The 23,401-nt window shown below is 36.5% G+C and overlaps 1 long non-coding RNA gene across 1 annotated transcript in view; it reads left to right on the top strand.

Annotated features, from left to right (window-relative positions):
- Positions 1 to 13,952: 13,952 nt before the first annotated feature.
- Positions 13,953 to 23,401, top strand: part of LOC116641280 — a 31,696-nt gene continuing 22,247 nt past the window's right edge. Inside the window, exon 1 of the long non-coding RNA XR_004301157.1 lies at positions 13,953 to 14,011. This is a non-coding gene — a long non-coding RNA (uncharacterized LOC116641280). The remainder of the gene's footprint in view (positions 14,012 to 23,401) is intronic.

The following is a 23,401-nucleotide window of genomic DNA, read 5'->3' as shown; positions in this document are numbered from 1 at the left end:
TTCTGCTAAAGAACAATACAATCAAAAGGGAAGGAGTTGAGAGATTTTTTTTTTTTTTCTTTTAATGGAAGAATTCTGGCTTCAGGATACTCTTTTATATATTGAAGCTATATAAACCTTCTTTGGAAATGCTCCCTAACTATATAGTTTGAGCTTCATAAGTTTGATAAATGGTTGTTTTTTCTCCAACCTTTTAAACAGGGAGAACCGGATAACCAGAACATTCATGGCTTTAAAGTATAGTATGTGGACCTGGGAAAGTGAGCAGCTTTTCTGATTTGATTCACTGTAGTACTAAAAGGAATTGACTTACATTGCCACAAGAAGAAAATATCTTTAAATAACTCACTTAGCTTTTTGGGTGCCATTTTTATTGTTTGTAAAACAAAAGGGTTAGGTTAAATGTTTCTTAACCTTCTCTGTATGCGGGAATGTGGTTCCTATATGCATATAGTGTTAAAGAGAAAATTATTCTGACACTTGTAAAAATGGTAGGGAAGTCTCTCCTCAGTACTATTGCAATAGGTGTGAAGGCTTTCACAATAGGGGACGGGACTCCACTCCACTCCAAGTACAGCTAAGGCAGCTGGGGGGTGAACAAAGAGAATGAGGGGGTCAGTGGCCAGGAAATTACTAAGATAAGACATCAAGGGTAGAGGAGACTGTTATTAACAGACTTAGCAGTCTGCTTAACAGACTAAGCAGACTTTCTTGCTGAAAGCATGTCAGGGTGCTCAGATTGTGGGGGGTGAGAAATTCGGTCAGATATCATCCAGGGTGGGGGATTCTCACTAAACTGACTTAGCAGGATTCTTGTTACAACTGGGCTATGCAGGCCCAGCAAGGACAGGGTCAAGATTGAGGCCTGCTGGAAAAGAGGGCTCTGAGGAGCCTGACTAAAGTCTGATCAAGGGGAGAGTTTGTCAATATGGATGTTGGAACACTAAAGCAGAGAAGAGGTTGGAATTGGAAGCAGCAACGAGTGTGCTTCAGAGTAAGAAACAGATTAGGATGGCACCAAATGAGATGCTGCCTGCAAAGGAGCATTTTTTGCAGGCATCTGAACAAGGGACAGAAATTGGGACTAATCCAAAAGGCCAGTCAAAGGATGCAGATATGAACGCATTAAAGTCTGACCTCACTGCTTAAATAGCCAACAGCATGACAGAGCCAGGGAACAAAAAATGTGTTCTTGGTTCTGATGGTTTATGGGTTCTAGAAGAGGTCTGAGGGCTATTGTAGAAACTTTTACTATCATTTCCATGTTCTCTGAAAACAAATGACCAAAAGTCCTCAAGGTTTCTCTGAGCAGAGACTCCAGATGGTGAGAGGAAGCTGGGCCACTTCACCAGTGTGTCCTAGGTGTAGAACTTCTTCTTTTGCTGGCAAAGCCCTCAGTTATCACACTCCATCCCCCACCAGGTCTGCCCTGACGGGCCATCACCCCAGAAAAAGAGTTCAGCCTTGTTGTAGTTCTTGTACTGCTTTCTGGGAGCTACTGATACACAAGGACAAACGGAGAACAAAGCTTCACTGAACTGCAGAGGCTGCATCTTGAGCCAGGCTCACTCTGAACAACTCAGTCTCCAACTGCATGTCACACTTGATTTGCAGTACAAATTCCAGCTCTAGCAATCTTGAAATTGTACTTGTCATGGACCTTCAGGGACAGTCTAGTCCAGAGAGTCTCAACATCTTTTGAATGACTGTGCTGCTTTTTTAGAATGCAAATTCATAGGCCCCGCTCTCTGAAATTCTGATTAGGTCAGTCTTGGTCGGGACCCAGGAATATGCATTTTTTTAACTTTTTTTTTTATTATGTTATGTTAATCACCATACATGACATCATTAGTTTTTGATGTAGTGTTCCATGATTCATTGTTTGCATATAACACCCAGTGCTCCCTTCAGTACGTGCCCTCTTTAATACCCATCACCAGGAATACGCATTTTTAATGAGACTTCCCAGAATACCCATATTTAAGATGGCTTCCAGGAGATCTTGATGTATTCTTAGAGAAACCCTGTCTAGTCAAAAATCACAAGTGTCAAAACTCTTCTGAATTCCAATAACCTGCTCTGTGGACCACACTGAAAGCCTCAGACCTATTAGAGACAGCACAAAATTGAGAAGCAAATAATCACATGAGACTAAATCAAGCTAAGGTATCTCTATACCATGAAAATGTGGAAATGCAATTTACTTATAAATGTCTTTTTTTTTTTTTGGTCAAATTTAAGTTTTGGGACTTTTCTTTAAACTAAAACCTCTTGTCATAATTGGAGGGAAGGAATGTTGCTGTAAAGTCAAACATTACTTCCTCAGCTAAGTACCACTATATTAAGGTCCCTGAATCACCGCAGCCAAATGTATCTTTCAACTCCCCAAATTAAGACAATCTATAAAGAAATGTTCATTTATTAGCAACTTGTGTTTGACAGTTTATTTCATGTCAGCCTCCAGCTTTCCTTTGCAAGCTTATTTGCATAATGTGTTATTATGTCTAAATGGAACACTAAATGCCTCCATGTGGTCTTTAAATGACAAGTGCTTGTCAGCTTCATGCAATATTCAGAAGTAATAGATCCAAATCACAACAGCACTCACTGAGATGTTAAAAAAAACTTGTTGTGTATCCTTCCTTGACAAATTTACACTTTGGTACAGAATTGTCAATTAGACATTCCATGTGTTAAACAGTTTAGTTCAACTGTGAAGGAATTTACTGTAGCTTTATTCTACAATGTTCTAAGTAATTACAATTCACATTACAATTTTTTTTTTATTTCAAACAAAGTAGCTCAGGGAATAATCTCCAAATGACCTTGGCAAGAAATCTCTAAGAACTTGTGTTTAATTATTTTAGAATATATGGAAGTTTTTTAATAATGTTTTTAATAACTCTGAAAAATCCATTGTGGGGAATCTAAAAAATTTTTGGCTTCAGACTCGATGTTTAGAACCAGCAAAATAGTGCTAATTTTTGGTATTTAACAAGAAGACACTATTTTAAAGGAGTTTTTACGGCTTCATGGTCTTCCCTCTTATACATTTAGAAGAGTTCTTATTGTAACATACTGATTCTGCATTAACATTTGATTTAACATTAGCACTGACAACTGAATGCAGGAAGCTTCCTTCACATAAGCCACTGAAAGAAGTCATTTTGTCTCAAGGGCCTTTTCAATTGAGAGACAACAAAGATAATGTGGGTACAAAATATCCATTCACACAGTTTCCCCCATTCCTTGCTGTCTGCCTCTCCTCCCACTTGGATGCTTTTCCAAAAAATGGTCAAGCCTGAAGTTGAATGCCCTCAGTGGATCTGGCCTTGGAAGATCCCCATCAGAGAAAAACGGAAAAAGAAAAGAGAGGCTCGAGACCCCTGGTTTGGAATCCTGGGGATCTTTGAGCAAAACAGGGCAGGACTGAGTTTCCTGCGGGGAGACAAGACCGACCTGGCCTCCATGGAAAGGGAAGAGAAGGAGGCCTGCTTTAATCATATGCACCACACAGATCTTCTCCCTAAACTGAATGGGCAGGGATGGAATGACAGACCTGACAATGTGACTGATTTCCCAAGTGGGTCCCCCAGGACTCAGTTGATTTGGAACTCTGAGTGATGAGAGTCTGTGTACCAAGTGCTAGTTGGTGGGAAATGTGCTTTTAGGGATGTTTGACCCTCAGCCTGACCCTTGAAAATGATGATTTGTTCAAGAGGTTTTGTTTGGGAGGTCTGGAGACTGATGATGGATGGCAAATGAGTGGGCAGAAGCTGACCTCGGAATAACAACAAGGACCCAGTGAACCCAGATAATGGCCTATTGAAGTCAGTTCCTAAGAGACCACAAATGTAGCCACAGAGAAAGAATTCAAAACAGTGTGATAAAAGTAAGCAGTTAGGTTGATTTATAAAGGAGAGAAGTAATTGATCCAGAACTGTGGGAATCCTGGAACGCTGACTATAGAAGGTACCTGAACGACATGCTCGTCTAGTCCTGTTATTTTACAAATGACAAAAGAGAAGCCCAGAAAAATGAGTTACGTGATGATTTACCCAGCTGCTAATGGCAGAGTTGGACCTGGATTTGGGTCATCTAGCGCTTAGTCATGGTTGCTTTCACTCTGTCACATTGGAGAAAATATCAGTTTACCCAGGCTCTCTCCAACTCTTTAGTCATAAAGCAAAATAGAGTTAATGGACAGATAATAAATCTAATCCTGTTTAATTTACTGTCCAAGATGTTCTTGGCAGTTCACATTCTTTTGTTATTTTTACTAATATTAATAATATTATCTATCACAATCATAGTATCAGGAAGAGGAAATTATAGACCAAATGGTGAGTGAAATTGCTCTTTTTGGAATCCTATTAAACCATTCTGATTACACTACATATCTGCTCAAATCTCCTCTTAGCAGAACAAGAACATAATATTCATAATATTCATGTATTAAAAATTAAACCAATAAATCAACATGTATTTTTTAGCACCTGCTGAATTCATTCATTCAACAAAAAATATATTTATCACCTATCAGATGCCAGGCTTTTTTCCAGAAACTTGAAAAATAGCAGCGGACAAAAAATAGGAAGCCCCTACATTCGCAGTGTTTATGCTTTAGAGAAAGCGACAGTGATTACACAAAATAATAAGTAATATAATCTCAGCAGTGGTAAGTGCAGTGTAGAACAAGGAAGCCAACTCAGTGGATGGGAGCATTAGCCTGCTCCGTGAGCACTGCTAAGTCAATTACTTGGCCATAATGGCAGGGCTAACTCACGGTAGAGCTTGAGAGGACCAGACCTACATTTCACAGTATGTAACCCACATGATACTAGTTCTTTCAGACAATTATAGGTGTTTTGCACAAAAACAAACAAAAAAAGAAATCCTATGGCTAAGTAACTTTAAGAAATCTTGGCTTAAATAAGGTAAAATAAATATATTTCAGCTCTTCAGAGGGTGTGGAATGCCAATTTACACTGGGGCTCTGCAGTACAGAATATTGGAATATTACATGGAGTTTTGCCCTATCTTGACTATAGAACTTGCTGAGTGAGTTCTCTGTGGAAAGTATTTAGAAAAAAATGCAGTTCGATAGCTTTTGATAGAACAGGGGTTGGAATTTATATCTGCAAATATTTGTGCTATGTAGACACACCCTTAGTGACCCAAATATCCATTTTGTTTACTAACATGGTGGGTTCAGTCAGTGCTGAATTTTAAGAAGTGACTGAGGCATCCAGTTTTGAAAATTGGTGCCTGAAGAAACATCTGTTGCACATTTGCACTAAAGAGAAAGAAAATGTTATTTTTAACTATAAAACTTAGGGTTAACTTGTAAAGTGTAAGGTGGGCATCCCAAGAAGGAAAGCTTCTATGGCCCATATAAAATACTTGGATTTGTCTATATCTCACCTAGACAGTGTGCTAAGAAGACACCAGCTAAGTCTATCTTGATGATGACACATAGTACAGTGCTTGGCAAGTGGTGCACAAACAATGAATATGTGTTAAATAAATGAATGAATCAGTAAATAAATGAGGGTACCACACAGCATTCCATATTACCATGGTTACCTTATCCTATGACATATTCAATTTTTTGTTATCGAGGCCAAGTTTACGTAACATAAAATTATTCATTAAGTTTAAAAGTGAACAATTCAAAACAATTTACTGAATTATAAATAAGTACATTTATGATGCTGTGCAATCACCTTCTCTAGTTTCAAAATAATTTTTCACTCCAAAAGGAAACTTATACCAACTACACAGTTACTCCCCATTCCTCTTCCTTCAACCCCCAGCCTCTGGCAATGACCAATATGTTTTCTATCTCCATAGATTTAACTATTATAGGTATTTCATAAATGAAAACATATAATATGTGATGTTTTGCTTCTGGTTTCTTAGCATGTTCTGAGTGTGTGTTTACTAGTGTGTTATATTATGTATCCGTATTCCTTTTCATAGCTGAATAAAATTCTACTGTGTGTATATACCACAATTCTAGTTATCTATTCATCCACTGATGGACGTCTGGGGCTTTTCTTCCTTTTGGCTCTTGTGAAGAAAACTGCTATGAACGCACATGAACATGTATTTGAGTACCTGTGTTCAATTCTTTAGAGAGATACCTAGTTGTGGATTTGCTGGGTCATGTGATAATTCTATGTTTAACTTTTTGAGGAACTACCAGCAATACTCTTGACAATTAAAACATTTTTTTTTATTAAAAAAATCAGAATCCTGAAGCCTAGCTAAAATTCTGCTATTGCCCAATCATAAAGAAGAAAAAGCAGAGTGAGTCTGAGGTAAAATTCTTAAGTAGGCAGTTGCTTTTGAATCACCTTCTCCTGAATATGTGTTCTTTCTATCTTTCCATAATTTATTCATTCCAAATTTTGTAGTCCTGTGCTCCCCTACCCCCATCAAATCTTGCTGTCATTTATACATTATTGTGAATTTAAGCTACTGTGTTACTTCTGTGTGTTTTCTTTACCCTTACTAGCTTATAAGATCCTAGAGAGCAGGGATCTCTCTTTCTTTATCATTGAAGTGAAATTTACATAACATAAAAGTAATCATTAACTTTAAAAGTGAGCAATTCAAAACAATTTACTGAATTGTAAATTACTACATTTACGATACGGTGCAACCACCTTCTCTATTCCAAAATACTTTTACACTCCATAAGTACACCCCCAAATAATTTTTCCTGCTCTTTGCTCTTTCCCCAGTACCTTAGACTATGACTGGCACATAGTAGGTGCTTAATAAATATTTATGGCCTGATTTCTCTAATTATGGAACACAAATAGCTTGTGCTTGTTAAAGTAACTTGAGGCATCAACAATCTGGTGTGTGTGTGTGTGTGTGTGTAGATGAGAAATCGTTATTTAAAGAGGAAGGAAACCCTGAACTACTACTAACCTAGACAGCTGCTGACTCTGCGCACAAACCAGTCTGCCAAGTGGACACCACAGTCCCCCAGGCCATACAACTGGCGAGTTCGCTCCTAACAATTTCCAAAAGTGAGTTACAAAGTTGGGAATCTTCCAAGGTTCATTTAGAAGAAGAAATTATGGGGGCTGCTATTCTCTAAAGTGATAGTGATTTATAGGTCTAGCTCCCTAGGTATTAAAGAGAAAATGAACCCTAAGATGTCTGAAGCTAAGAAGAATAAAAAAAAAAACTTCCTAATGCATCTGTACATAAGCTACCAACTAGATTTAATTTAATTACCTAGATGGCAATCAGACTGTCTCTCCAGGTAAGAAAAAATTAAAGGTAATAGAAAATTATATAAATACTGCTATTCATTTTTTAATCTATTATAAAACTGGGGAGAGAACAAATACAATCCTTCACCCTTCTTGGGCATCCTTATTTGGGAATAATTATGTGTGTAGAGATTGGTTGCAACCTTCAAGGCAACTGCAGTAGATTTCAGTGGTTGATAAGGTCCACTGGTAATAAAATGAAGCGAGACCCTCAAGACAGCTTGGTGGGGGGCAATTATGACCCATTACTGTGTGAATCACACACTGTGATTAAACTCGTAGGAGGCACTCAGCATCCGCACTTGTTGTGAAAAGGGTCCTGATTAGCATTTGTACTATGCATTTTGGTAATCAGAAATCATTATAGAGAATGCAACATTAAATGAAGGAATATGGCAATCTCCCATGCATTAAATAGGCTAATTTTTAAAAAGAAATGACTTTATATCTAAAGCAAATAACATCATTTCTTTTCCTGCAAAGCATTAACACTTGGTCAGATGTTCTCTGCTACAGTTCTGTAAGTATTGCCACAGTGAACATTTGATTAGCAAATACTCCACTCTGCATGATATAGAGGCTGTTTTCATTTAAATGTTGATATGTAAGAGCTATTTTTGCTATGTGTCTTTAGTCTTGGAGAGAGCTAAATGATGAATTAAACTAGCCAGAGATAGAAACAGCAAGTTTTAAATTCTTAAACCATTCCAACAAATTAGGTCAAGATTCAAGAAAGCTTCTGACAGAAGCATCAAAAATATTTTCCACTCTATAAAATATTAACAGGGATTAAAGCTGCTAATATAATGTTTTTGGCATATTTTGACACCTGATCTATTCAAGAGACTTGCATCTACCCATTGTATTAAAGTCTTAAACAGTTGTGTCAGACCATTTTGTGTATGAATTTCAAAGGCTTTTTCACAGTTTTATTTCTGTAAGTAAACACACTCTGAGAAATCCTTTTTGTATCAAATCTTTGCAAGATCATATCCCACCCACAAGTATTCAATTCCATTTGTTTTAATTATATAGATCCCTTTGTAAAATGTTCAGAAAAAGGGGCATTGTCAGGAATTGAAAGGGACAGTCAAACTCTGCATTTACTCAAAAGAAATTTTAAACACTTTATTGTTAATAGGTAAAATTCAAACTAATTATTAAATAACCATTTACTCATTATTTTATGCCATATGATTAAAAGAACTTTTTACCTTGACTATAATGTTACCAAATTAACTTGCCTAAATGTTCACTGCTGTATTTTTAAATATCTCTTCCCTGGCAAGCCATTTGAACTGATTAACCAAAGAGCTAAGGTTGGCTAATAATAAAGTAATTACCACTTATTTCAAAGTGCATTAGACAATAGCTAAATAAGGAACTTCATTAACATTTATTATGAAAAGATAAAAATATGATGATTATCCAACATTTCCTCTTGTTTTACTTTAGCTGGTAATACTCTAAAATTATTCTGTGGGTAACGTGGGTAACACAATGTTCATGAAAATTAATTTAGTGGTATACCCCGAGTTGTAATAATCTGTAATTTTATATAGAGATGTTTACTCCAATTTGTTTTTCCATGTTCTATCCATACCCTATATCTCTGTCTCACTTTGTGACCAGAAGCATATTTCTGCCAAGCTATCCAGCCTTAAGAACTGTGGCCATTCACGTAAAACAGAGAGCTGGTGACAGTCCCATGTTGAGATGTGACAGTTTTGAAAATGCTATGCTTGGTCCCTTAATGTCTGTCTTGACATAGCCTGATTCTTAAAACTATGTCCTCAGACAAAGTCCTATTTGGGTATTAGAGCTGAATAATAACCATTTCTCTCGGCATTTCTATTCTAAAACCACCATTTCCCAGGCAGGTACATACCTTGGGCTGACTAGACTAATCAATAAAAATACTGTCAAAGCATAAATATCATTACTACATTTCAAAATACCATTCCCATTACACATACAATACATGACCCTTTTAAGGCAATGAGTGTTTCTCAGTCTTAGATGCCTATCAGAATCATCAGCCAAACTTTAAAAAAAAAAATTTCCACTACCTAACCAAGTCTACTTAGATAGCTTAGAATCCCCAAAAACTATCTATAACTTAAAACAACAACAACAACAACAAAAACCTCTTTAGATAATTCTGATCTGCAACTGAGGTTAAAAGCCATTGTTGAATAATAGAAGAATGCATAAAAACATATGCTTTGGAAAAAGTTGTACCTGGATTCTAATTCCCATCCCACTTATTACTTGAATGAACCTTGGTGAAATTATTTAACTGCGGTAACACTTTTTTCAAAGTAGGGGTAAAAATAATAACTACAGGGTTGCTGTGAGTATAAAATGACATAATGTATATACCATGTTTGGCATCTGGCAAACACTCAGTAAATGTTAACTATGATTAATGCTCCCATTTTATAGATGAGAAAATAAATTCTCAGAGAAGTTACGAAACTTTCCCATAATCCACAGCTAATACGTAACAAAATCAGTGCATGAATCACTGTACCTCTGACTACAAACACCATGAATGAATAAATGATGACAATATTAGGATTCAGACTCAAGGGTATCTAACTTCAAAACTCACATGCTTGGGGCGCCTGGGTGGCTCAGTTGTTAAGCATCTGCCTTCGGCTCAGGTCAGGATCCCAGGGTGCTGGGATCGAACCCCGCATCGGGCTCCCTGCTCGGCGGGAAGCCTGCTTCTTTCTCTCCCACTCTCCCTGCTTGTGTTTCCTCTCTCGCTGTGTCTCTGTCAAAAAAATAAATAAAATCTTAAAAAAAAAAAAAAAACCCTCACATGCTTTCCATTTCCCAATACTGTTTATAAATGCAGGTGGAAAAAAAAAATCAAGGTGGATAGAATTACAATGAAAGAAGAAATAATCAGCTCCAAGTGACACTCACAATACCAGCAGAAGTGACTAGGAGTTGGGAGACATTTGACAGGTGCACGGTAATAAATATTTGCCTGTGTGCGTAAGTTTTTGAGTAGAATTTGTCAGAGTAACTGGGAACCTAAGGGCTCAAACAATGTCCCTTGATGTTTGTTGACAGTAAATCATTTAATTTAATCTTCACTAGAATATATTGCTTCAATCTCAAATAGCAACGACAACTATTTTTCCAAAAGAATTAATTTAAAGATTTTTTTTTTAATTTTTATTTGACAGAGAGAGTACAAGCAGGGGGGAGTGGCAGCAGAGGCAGAGGGAGAGGGAGAAGCAGGCTCCCCGCTGAGCAGGGAGCCCGATGCGGGGCTCGATCCCAGGACCCCGGGATCATGACCCGAGCCGAAGGCGGACGCTTAACCGTCTGAGCCACCCAGGCGCCCCCCAAAAGAATTAATTTAAAACTCATCACATAACAGCTGTTATTTGGTATCCTCAATTTTAAACCTTCCTATTTGCCAGGTGTTTTGTATTCTTTTAGGAGATGGTCAATCAGGTGTGGCCATAAAAGGAGACAAAGGAGAGGCTCAGGAAAATGGAAGTTTAGGATGGTCACAGATCCTAGAGACGGGCAGCATGGCACGCAGGGCCACATGAAAAGACAGAGTGGTAGGCAGGCAGAACACAGGAGCAAGGACATAGTTGAGACGAGAGCCTTCAGTGGGGTTTTCGTGGGAAAGGAAAGGCAAGGCAGGGTCAACAGTTTAAGATTGGCTAGTTTGAATAATTTCTGTGGGCTCTAAACTAAAGGAGTGGTTCCCAGTTGTCTGGTACCTAGCCCTGGAATAATTAAGGCAGCAGAATAGTGCTTCCTGGGGTGAATAGGCCAGACAGAGGAGTACAGCTCTGGGTTGGTTAGTTTGTATATCAAAGGCATGTTCCTAGCTGAGCCCTTTTATCTATAACAATTGGCTAGCCCTGGGAGAGGCAGTCTCTCTCCTCCCCACCCCCCCAGCCAGAAAGATTTTTTATAGGATGTCAAAACATCATAATAGACAGAAATATATATATATGCATACACACACAGACACAATACAGTAAGTATCTTTTTAGGTACATGTTCATAATGTTTTCATATATAATGTGAGAAAGATATCTTGAAATGTAGTTATTCATAAATCAGACGGATGTAACTGGCTACCCGTACAGTTAGTCTGAAGTTAAGTACGAAATCGGCTGATTTCCAATGACAAAAACTGAATGATTTGGGTATATTTCTTCGATGAAAAGTTATGAAACCTCTTCTAATTAGGAGTCCTTTAACGTAGGCCTTGTTTAAAAATGTCCATATTTCTTTGATTCTTAGTATTGCTACTATATAACTCTTGGGATGAGGTGGGCAGGACGCGCTTTGTAAGGTCTGTGTGAAAGGAGGCAGCATTGTGTCTCCCTGTGGGATGGGGGCCATCAGGACCCCAGGCAGAAGGTTCTGGCTGACAATCATCTCTCACTAACTGCTCCACCTCTTCCTTATTGAGACAGGTTCCGTGAAAGCTGCTGCTGGTCAAGGGTGACAGAACGTGACCTCCACGAAACGCAGAAGAATTCAAGACAAATTGAAATTTCAGGTAATTTATTTCAAGTTAGAAATGTAACAAAAGCTTTGTGCTGATAAAGAGGCTCTCACGCAGGATCAGAGCCATTAATCTCTAAAGCCCAACTGAACAAAAAGTATTATTCACCTAAAAATGGCAGTATCCTATTAGTGATGGAGAAAATATTCAAATTTGTGAAAATAGTAGATTCAGAAATCATCCAAACCACGATTATTGGAAATATACCCATTGACTGAATAATTACTAGATAATGCCCTAAACGTGATAAGGTCAGGGATATAAAGATGCTTTAATCATGGTCTTTGCTCTCAAAATACTGGTAATCTGAAAGGGGAAAGACCAAGTATAGACGGTAGAATTATCTGTATTTTTCTTGGTCTGGAAACACCTCTAGACCTCCCAACTCCACCACTCCTTATCCCCACTTCCCTGGCACAGAAGCTCCAACTCATTTTCCAAATTTATCTTTGAAATCCTCCCCAGATGCTCCCAAACATAAAGTGACTCCCTGCTTGGTGCTCCTCTAGCAATTTGTACCCACTTCTCCCAGAGTATTCACTATGTTATATTGTAGTGTTTCTCTCCCCTTCTATCCTTCCCCAATTAGAACATGAGCTCTTTGAATTATACATATCCTTTGACCAATGCTTCCCCCACCCCCATAGACACCTCCTGGCATAGACTCACAATATCTGTTGAATAGAGATAACCCACTTGAAGGCACGCAGAACTATAGGAGTCCAGATGATTCCACTCGATGAGATGGAGCTCAGTCTTAGTTGTAGCCTGTATATATCTGTGGCATTTTGCTTGCACCTCAGTTTTCCCAATTTCTGAGCATGACAAATTGCCCCTGGCTTGATTGCTTTAGCTGGCCAAGTGAGGAAAGACATGCTAGCTGTCCTCCAAAATTTTATCCAAGAACAGAGTTGAAGCAAGACCAACTTTTCAGAACTGGAGGGGATTTGTACTAGAGGGGACAATTTTCTGATACTTTAGTTTTTAAATGATTCATATTGGCTAGAATAGCAAAAAAAAAAAAAAAAAAAAAAAAAAAAGGAAGACTCCACCAAGGTACTTGTGCTGAAAGCTTGGCTTTCAAGCCAAGAGAATTACAGTGTTCAAATTGCAACCTTGGTTGGCTGGACACCCTGTCTACCTAAATGTTTTGGCTATTCATTGAACAGCTTGCATAGCCCATATGGTTACCATGGAGCGCATGGTTAGACTGAATGCCACTTAAATCTTCTAAATCCCTCTGTTAAAGGATTTCATCCCACTCTCTCTGCTTCCTCCAACAAAATAAAATTTGAACAGAGGCAGTTGGTAGGTAACTCAGAACAAGCTATCGATTTTTCAATTTCTCAATTTGTAAAACAGAAATGTGATTTCTTTTCACATAACATTTTGCTAAGAATCTTACCAGTGATTAGGTTTTGATGTCTATAAAATACACTGAATTCCTCAGAATTCAAGCTATCTGGCAATTCTCTCTCATTTGAAAAAGTTTACTTAATTTAAAATATCTGTACTGAAACACACCAATAATTCCTGGTAATTCTGCTAAATGTGTACATTTTTTAGGCCTTTTTAATTTACAAAAAAAAATAAATTAGAAAGTGAAACCTTGATTCCTTCCCCTCCAGATTAGAAAGGACAGTTTTCTGTTGTTATTGCAGTTCTTTCTTTGGCCTTAATCATTGATTCATCTTTAATTTATCAGGTGGCATCTTCCCAAGGGATCTAAGCAACTGCTATTTTTGGTGTAAGGGATTTGTAATTTTTTCTGTATACTTTTAAAAATATGCAATTATTCACACAAACTAATAAGAAATGTCATACTGGTACACATTTCAGCTTTACTGGCTAGAGAATTCTGTCTCTAAAAACGGTATAAACAAATGGTTTGTGGGAGGGAATGTTTGCTCTCCATTATGTTAACAGCAGAATGCCAAGACGTTTTCCTCGAGAACTCATCAGAAATCTATCATCCAAGCATGTATCTAAACCTTTTAAAATACATTCTTATTTCAACCTATATTGAATCTTGAAGTATTACATTTCCATAATTTCAATATCCGTTATGTAAAGTTCTAGTACCATTTACTTGTTTTACATTTTTCTTCTTTTAAATTCCAGAGGATGCCCCCCTTTCCAGTTCTATGGGAGATGGTGAGAAGTCCACGTGAGTTACCTTTTTTGGATCTTTTATATTATAAATTTTGATTAAAACCTCTCTTACCTTTGGACTGAAATGTTCTACTTACTTAATATATTTATAGTCACTATCATGGATGACCTGATAAATATCAAGACATTAGTTAGCCCTTTTCAGTTTTTGTTCTTTTTATTTCTCTGCCGCATATGACATTGTTGATCATATTCTCTTCCTCTGTATTCTCTCCTACCTTGGCAGCTCTGACACACTACATTACCTTAATGTTTGCGCTGCTATTTGTTCTTCATTCTGTACCTACTCTCTTTTTCTTTCCTTGGCTCCAGTTCTTCCTCTTTGTGATCGAAATTTACTTGACCACCATTCTCAGCCACCCCTATCCCCTCTAATATGTTTTATTTTTCTAACTGACTTTGGAAGTCACTCTAGAGTTTCTTTTTTTCCTAGAATTAAAAAAAAACCTTGAACCAAAAGTGAAAGGTTTTAGATTTTTTAAAAATGTGGATATATTTTATAATATCCTCCTCCCTGTCTACTGAAAAGTGAAACTCTTCATCCCACAGCATCAGTGGGTCTTTCCAAAGTTTATGTGCAAGCTTATCTTTCCATATTTGCTGAGTGATCACCACAGAATATTACCCTTTTTCTGGGTCATTTACAAATGTGTTAAATAAAATAAATTCCAACCCCAGTCTTTGCGAAGCTTCATAGCTTGTATGTCTGCAAGTTATAGTTGCTTTCTAAAAACTCAGCAAGCTTCATCTGTTACTTAGTTGATTTCCTTGACCATGTGAACACTAACATACAGACCTCTCCTAAGATGGTCCATTCTCTCTCTAGAGATACTCACTTTCCTGCAATGTTCTGATTATACTTAATTATTACACTATAGGTGCTTCACATGGAGACTTTTAAAAAGTACAACCTCTTGTTTATTTCTTGTGTGTATATTTGAAGCTCATTATAAAAGGAAATACAATGACGGCATGAAAAAGAATTATAAAACTTCTAAAGAATTTTAATGGCTACTACAATATAATGCATAACAATAATAAAATTCAATTTATTTATATTCAGTTTAAATTATATTAAAATGGAAATAACCAATCTATATTAAGTGATTGAGCTACACTTAATGAGGCAGAATGACAGGACCTATAAAGCATGGGATGTGGGGGCAGCTTAGAACATTTATGAATTTCGAAGGGTATCAAATCTCTCTCCAAAACTACTTAAGTAACTTTGTATCCTTTCTAGAAAGGAAAGTCTAACTTAACATTTGATGCAGTGATTGTTATCATAATCTGGAGAAATAGTTATATATTTGTGGCATTTCTTTCTCCCCTATTCCCAATCCTAATTACAACTTAAATTGCTTGGGAGTATACCAAGAAATAAAAGTAATTTTACTTAGTTTTTTCATTATGACAATTAAGAAACAATTGTGCTTTCCCAATAAAAGCTCTAGTAGTAGTAGTGTGTGTGTGTGTGTGTGTGTATTGACAAACTGATTCTAAACTTTAACTTAAAATGCAAATGGTCAATAACAATGATAATGATGAAATAGAACAAAGTTAATTGACTTGCACTACTAGATATGAAGATTTATTATAAGGTTATAGTAATTAAAACAGTGTGGAACTGGTGCAAGAATAGACAGATGGAACAGAATAAAGAATTCAGAAAAAGACCCATCTATAAATAGCTGCTTTATTTATCTATGCCAAAGGTGTCACTACAATGCTCTGAGAAAAGGGTCATCATTTCAACAAATGGTGCTGAGTTAATTTATATTCATATGGGCAAAAATGAAACTTGACTCCTATTTCATATCATGCATAAAAGTCAATGTCAGATGGGTTATAGACTTAAAGATGAAGAGTAAGACAATAAAGTTTATAGAAGAAAATATAAAAGAATTTCTTCATGCCCTCAGAGTAGGCAATGATTTTTTGAGAAATCACGAAAAGGAAAAAAATCACAATATTCAAAAAGCACTAATCACAAAAAAGAAATTAGAAGATAGAATCATCCACATTAAGAACTTCTCTTTACTAAGACACCATTAACAAATTACAAAGGCAAGACACTGAGTAAGAGAAGGTATTTGCAATACACACATCTGACAAAGAACTCATATCCAGAATATATAAAGAATTCCTACAAATCAATTAATAAAAGAGAGAAAACCCAATTTTAAAACATGGGCAATACACTTGAACAAGCACTTAACCAAACAGTGTATACAAATCGCCAATAAATATAGAAATCTGTCATTAGTCATCAGGGAAAAGCAAATTGGAACCACAACAGATACCATTCCACACCTACCAAAATAGCTAAGATTAAAAAGACCTATAATACCAAGTATTGGTGTGAATCTAGAGCAATCAGACCTCCTAGACTCTGATGACAGGAATATAAATCAGTACCACTGCTTTGTAAAAATTTTTGGCAGTATCTACTAGAATTAAACAAATGCCTACTATATGACCCAGCGATTCTATTTCCAGTTATATACCCAGGAGAAATGAGTGCATATGTCCAACCAAAAGACATGTCAAAAATACTAGTTTTATTCATAATGGTCAAAATGGGAAAAATCCAAATTCTTTCAACAGTAGACTAGATAAATACATTGTGGTAAATCATATGATGAAACACTATGCACCAATACAATAGCTACATGCAAAAACATGAATTAATTTTTTTAGACATAATGTGGTACCAAAAAGCCAGACATAAAAGACTCTATCCAGTTCAAGATCAGACAAAACCACCCTTGAGAGATTGGACTCAAAATAGTGATTGCTTTTTGGCAAGAAGATATTGACTGGGAGAGAATGTAAGGGAATCTTTCAGGGTACTAGATCTTTCAGGGATCTAGATTTTGATCTAGGTGATGTTTACCTGAGTGTACATATATCTTAAAAATTCATTGAGCTATACACTTAAGATCTGAGTACCTTATTGTATGTGTGTTCTACTCAAAAATGGGAGGAAGAGGAGGGGTTCAGGGGAAAAGAAGGACAGGAAGGAAAGATAGAGGAGGAAGAGAAACAGGAGCAAAAATAATCCTGTGAAAACTCGTGAATTCAAACTGCTACAAAATAATTCTACTTATTGGATTATAGATATTTGCTTATAGAACCATCTTAGATGACCTAATTTAGATTGACTTTAATAACAAAAAGGAGATTTAACTTGGAAAAAAAAAAAAACTTTTTTTTTTTTAACATATAGTGTATTATTTGTTTCAGAGGTACAGGTCTGTGATTCAACAATCTTACACAATTCACAGCACTCACCATAGCACATACCCTCCCCAATATCCATCACCCAGCCACCCCATCCCTCCCACCCCCTACCACTCCAGCAACCCTCAGTTTGTTTCCTGAGATTAAGAATTCCTCATATCAGTGAGGTCATATGATACATGTCTTTCTCTGATTGACTTACTTCACTCAGCATAATACCCTCTAGTTCCATCCACGTTGTTGCAAATGGCAAGATTTCATTCCTTTTGATGGCTGCATAATATTCCATTGTATATATATATACCACATCGTCTTTATCCATTCATCTGTTGATGGACATCTTGGCTCTTTCCAAAAGAAGAAGATAGCAGGAGGGGAAGAATGAGGGGGGGATATTGGAGGGGGAGACGAACCATGAGAGACTATGGACTCTGAGAAACAAACTGAGGGTTCTAGAGGGGAGGGGGGTGGGGGGATGGGTTAGCCTGGTGGTGGGTATTAAAGAGGGCACATTCTGCATGGAGCACTGGGTGTTATACGCAAACAATGAATCATGGAACACTACATCAAAAACTAATGATGTAATGTGGGTGCCTGGGTGGCTCAGATGGTTAAGTGTCTGCCTTCGGCTCAGGTCATGATCCCAGGGTCCTGGGATCAAGTCCCGCATCGGGCTCCCTGCTCAGTGGGGAGCCTGCTTCTCCCTCTGCCTCTCTCTCTGTCTCTGATGAATAAATAAAATCTTAAAAAAAAAAAAAACTAATGATGTAATGTATGGTGATTAACATAACATAATAAAATAAAATTAAAAAAATAAATAAAATAAAATAATTCATGGGGATGTAATGTACAGCATGTTGACTAAAGTTAATAAATCTATATTTGAAGTTAAAAAAAAAAAACCTTTTCCTTTTTTGATTGGAAAAAAAAGGTAAAGTCACAGAGTGTACCTTAATTTTTCATAATTATTTAATTTGCTGTTTTCTGTATTTATATTGAAAGGATTTTATGGTTTTTCTTATTATTTTACCATCACCCCATATATTGAGCTATTTAAAATGTTTTTTATAAATACCAAATTTAAAAAAACTTTATAGTTTCAAAGGTTATGGGATATAGTTACACATATATAAAGCACATTATTAGAGAAAACAATATGCAAATTTTAAATGAGTAGTCTTATTTATTAAATTATAGATTTAATAAATTATTTATTATTTATTAATTATATTAATAAATATACTAAATATAATTCTTCTTTATTAAATTATATTTTCTAGAAGTGAATATTTATGAGTATTTTTATTCAGACTTATTTGTATTACCAAAATCCTATTAAATCAATTACAGATAAAACTAATTATAGTAATACCTTCATGAAATATTAGTTACAACATTAAAACAGTACACCCTTAGTATAGCATGCTATTAATGGTTCTGCAGTAGAGAATAACAAATCATCTGAATGGCATTGTTTAACATAATACCTCAATTTTTTAATTAAAGTATAATTGACATACAATATCATATGAATTTCAGGTATATATCATAATGATTTGATATTTTCATTCATTATACAATGATCCCCACAATAAGTCTAATTATAATCTGTCATCACACGAAGTTATTACAGTATTATTGACTATATTACCTATGCTATACTTTTCATCCCTGTGATTTCTTTTATAACTGGATGATTCCACCTCTTAATCCCCTTCACGTATTTCACGCAAACCCCCCAACTCTTGCCCTTCTGGTAACCAACTGTTTATTTCCTTTATCTAGCAGTCTGTTTCTGTTTCATTTTGTTTTCAAATTCCACATATAAATGAAATCATATGGAATTGGTCTTTCTCCGACTTATTCACTTATCATAATACCCTCTAGGTCCATCCCTGTTTTTGCAAATGGAAAGACTTCATTTTTTTAAATGGCTGAGTAATATTTCATTGTATATATAGACATACCTCATTTTATTGCACTTCAACTTATTGTGCTTTGCAAATATTGTGTTCTTTGTAAATTGTTTGTGGCAACCAACCATGCATTGAGGAAGTCTATTCATACTGTTCTTCCAACAGTCCTCTTGCTCATTTTGTGTCTCTGTGTCACATTTTGGTAATTCTCACAATATTTCAAACTTTTTCATTATTATTTTCTTTGTTATGGTGATCTGTGATCAGTGATTATGATTTACTGAAATCTCAGATGATGGGTAACATTTTTGAACAATAAGGTTTTTTTAAATTAAAATATGTACTTTTTAAAGACATAATGCAATTGCACACTTATTGGCTACAGTGTAGTGTATACATAACTTTTATATGCACTGCGAAACCAAAAAATTCTTTTGATTCGTTTTATTGCAATATTCTCTTTATTGTGGTGGTGTGGAACTAAACTCACAAGATCTCCAAGATGTGCCTACATATACCACATCTTCTTTATCCATTCATCTATCAGTGGACACTTAGGTTGCTTCCATATCTTGGTTATTGTAAATAATGCTGCAATAAACATAAGGTGTTCAAATTGGTTTTTCATTTTCTAGGGATAAATATCTAGAAGTGGAATTGCTGGCTTGTAGGGTAGTTCTATTTTTAATTTCTTGAGGAAATTCCATAGTGGTTGCACCAATTTACATTCCCACCGACAGTGTATGAGGGTTCCTTTTTCTCCACATCCTTGCCAACGCTTATTATTTTTTGTCTTTTTGATAATAGCCCATCTGACAGGTGTGAAGTGATACCTCATTGTCATTTTGATTTTTATTTTCTTGATGATTAGTAATTTTGGGCATCTGTTCATATGCCTGTTGGCCATCTGTCTTCTTTGGAAAAATGTCTATTTAAGTCCTCTGCCCATTTTTTAACCTGGTTGTTTGGGGGTTTTTTTATACTAAGTTGTCAACATGATACCTAATACGACATATACTTTTAATGCCTTCTTTAGATTAATTCATTTTTCCAGATGTTTAAGATTATTTACTTGTAGAGTCAAATCTATATAGCCACATCTACCTGAGCTTTTCATGTAAAAATTTGCTGGCAGTTACATTAAATATTTGTACTTGAAAATTTGAAAATAAACGGGAAAGATGTCTTCACAAGGAGTGAATATTATACACTAATTTTTAAATAAATGGTGTGAACCTGAAGTGGTAAGAGCAGTAATTAAATCTAGTTCCTCGCTTTAAAATATTTCAATTTCTTAGGAAGAACAATGTGACCATTGAATTATATAGTATACACACTGACTATCTTTGTTCTGGACTTTCTTTTTAAGCATGTTTGTATGGCGAACAACCTTAGAAGTGATAGAGTCTCCCTGTGGGGTAGAGGGCAGATTTGTTTACTGTCCGGTGTAATAAAGATAATGTCTCCCTTCAGGGCAAAGTTCTGTCAGGTTTGTTTTCATTTTATTATAAAAGATTTGGGTCCCCTGAGCTCAGGGTTCTTCATCTGTGACACAATGCCACTGTGTGCACAGCATCTACTTGGGCGTCTCCCATTACAAGGCAAATGTAAATCTCATGTCAATTTCTGTGCTGTGAATAATAGTCTTTTGTCTCTGACCCAGGAGTCTCCTGTCTGTATTTTGTGTCTTTATAAAATTCTACCAGGCTAACTTGCAAGTAGTGTTCTTGACAATCCATAGCTTGTCATTTAACAGGCATTACACAATCAAGGATAAGCTTCTGCTTCATTAAACTTTTCATTATTCCTTGGATGTCACCAACCTTCTAACTACTAGGAACCTCTTCACAGGCTTTTCTTTCTCCTAGAATGCCCTGCTCCATGCTGGTCAGAAATACATATTGAGAGACTTGCCAGGGGCCAGTTGGTGCACTAAATGTGGACAAGACAGTTCCTACCCTCATGGAGATATAATCTGAAGGATCTTCTGTGTTAGCAAACTGCTTTGCCCTCTAAGACCTAGCTCAAATTTTACGTCTTCAGAGAAACCTTTCCGTTCTTCTCTAGGTGTGCTTGGTTGTTCTCTCCTCCATCTTCCCGTAGGGTTTTGACCCATATCACGACTTCACTCTATCTCCCTGCAGAGACCATGTCTTATTTTTTAAAAAAGTTCTCATTATGTACCTCAGTGCCTGGCACATACTTGGTAGTTAATAAATGTTTAACATAGAAAGGAAGAAGAGATGAACAAACAAAGAAGCATATAGATGCCATACACTGTTTTGTCTGCTCTCATGCTAAGGAAAAGATGAGGATTAGGCTTTGACTCACATTTTATTTCATTTGTTTGTACTTTGTCTCCTAAATAAACCAGAGGTAAGTTTCCATGTCAGCACACATCCTTACTTTTTACCCAGAGTTACAGATAACCTTTGCTTAGGAGACCCAACCTTGTATAAAAAGAAAGGGTATGTGCTTTCACAGAAGCTGCTGGAAGCCTGGGTCCACAGTACAGGTGCCCTGGGACTCAGAATAAGGGACACTAAGACATCAATAAAAATGTAAAGAAATGGAGAAAATTGTTTTTCCCAGGATTCCTCTCTGGAAAAATACTGTAAAAGTTTGGGAAGAATCTACAATATGTCAGGGATGACGGAGGAATAGCAAAATAGCTGATAGCAATTACCGGCTTTCTCAGAAAGTGGAACATATAAACTGCGGGGCTCTGGTTTCCACAAGGGGTGTGTAGATTTGAAGCCAAAAGAGGAAAAAGCTGGGCACTCTAAAAGGGATCTTTTTTTTCTCCCTTTTCCTTCCTCCTAATGCCTCGGCGTCTCTGTTAAGTAAATGTCAAATAAACAGTTAAAAAATTTCAGTTCCTTGGCATAGGTAGAGAGGAACAAAGCAGGTGTTTTATTCTGGCTTTGTAATTTGGAGTGACACAGACCAGCATTCAAATCTTAAGTTTGGAAAAGGGGGTTAGCCTTTCCAGGCGGGACCAGCTACAAAATTTGTGGGGCCCAGTGCAAGATAAAAACGTGAATCCTACTTGGATAACGGTAGTAACTGTAGGGCTAATCCATGCCCAAGGGCACTGCCTCCCCTCCTGGGGGGGAAATGCATGCATTTATCAGATGAAAGCCAACCTGTCAGCCTCCCCATTGCTACGGAGGTGGGGGGTGGGGTGTCCCCTGGTGGCTTTGATGACTCCAGATAACCTCAGGCTGATTGCACGCCCCCCCTCCCCTAATAAAATCTTCCATAGTCAGAAAAAAAATGTGGAGCCCCTTGTGATAAAATTAAGAATTTCAAGATCGTGAGAGTAAAGCATTAAACCAAGCATGGGGACCCTTCTAAGTGTGGGCTCTGTCAACTGCAGAGTTCACATGCCCTGTCTCTGGGGTGCAGATTCCTTATATGAAAACCGTTGGTGAAATTGATGCCCTTGCAGAGATCCTGTAAGGGTTACATGAGTTCCAGGTAAAAAGTGCCTAGCCTGTTGTAAGCATTCAGTAATTACTGGTTCTCTTGTTTCCCTTCCCCTGCCCTCTCCTTCTCTTTCTTTCCCCCTCCCCACACCCTTCATTATAAAAGGAGTAATATGTTAAATACACCTATGCTATTGGCTAAATTAACTGTCAAAGAAACAAATATAACATACATGCGGATAATGTTAGAGATTATTTTCTGTAATAACAAAGATAGTACAGGAAGATTGAAATCCATGAATTATCTCAAATCACATCCTAAGCCATAACATAAAAGTTCTCCCCATCAATTACTTTTTAATGAGAATTAATAGGAATCAATTTTTCTAGTGCCATATTTTACAATTACACAATATAGTGCTGGAATTAGAATAAAGATCTTTTCTTAGTTCAACTTCATATACATTAGAGCACTATGCTTTAGTTATCTTACAATTCACTGCACAATCACAAAAGAATGATATCTCCTGTGTGTAAATTTTTAACAGAGTATAAATCAGAAGAATTGGTTTTATTTTGGTTATTTTTTAAATAGTCAGTCCAGACAATAGCAGAAATATGCAGCATGCCAAGTCTCCTGAATATGAAACTGAAGTATTTTCTATGAAATTCCCTCCTGAAAATATTGAGAAAATGCCAAAGTGTCTGTTATGTAAATTAAATATCAGCCTTGGGCAGCTATGAGTTATGGGTCATTCACATTATACAGTAAAATGTTTTACTTTTTCTTAACTAGCA

This window comes from Phoca vitulina, unplaced genomic scaffold (assembly GCF_004348235.1).
Source record: "Phoca vitulina isolate PV1807 unplaced genomic scaffold, GSC_HSeal_1.0 scaffold2, whole genome shotgun sequence".
NCBI classification, from domain to species: Eukaryota; Metazoa; Chordata; class Mammalia; order Carnivora; family Phocidae; genus Phoca; species Phoca vitulina.
This window is presented reverse-complemented; position numbering and strand designations above follow the sequence as displayed.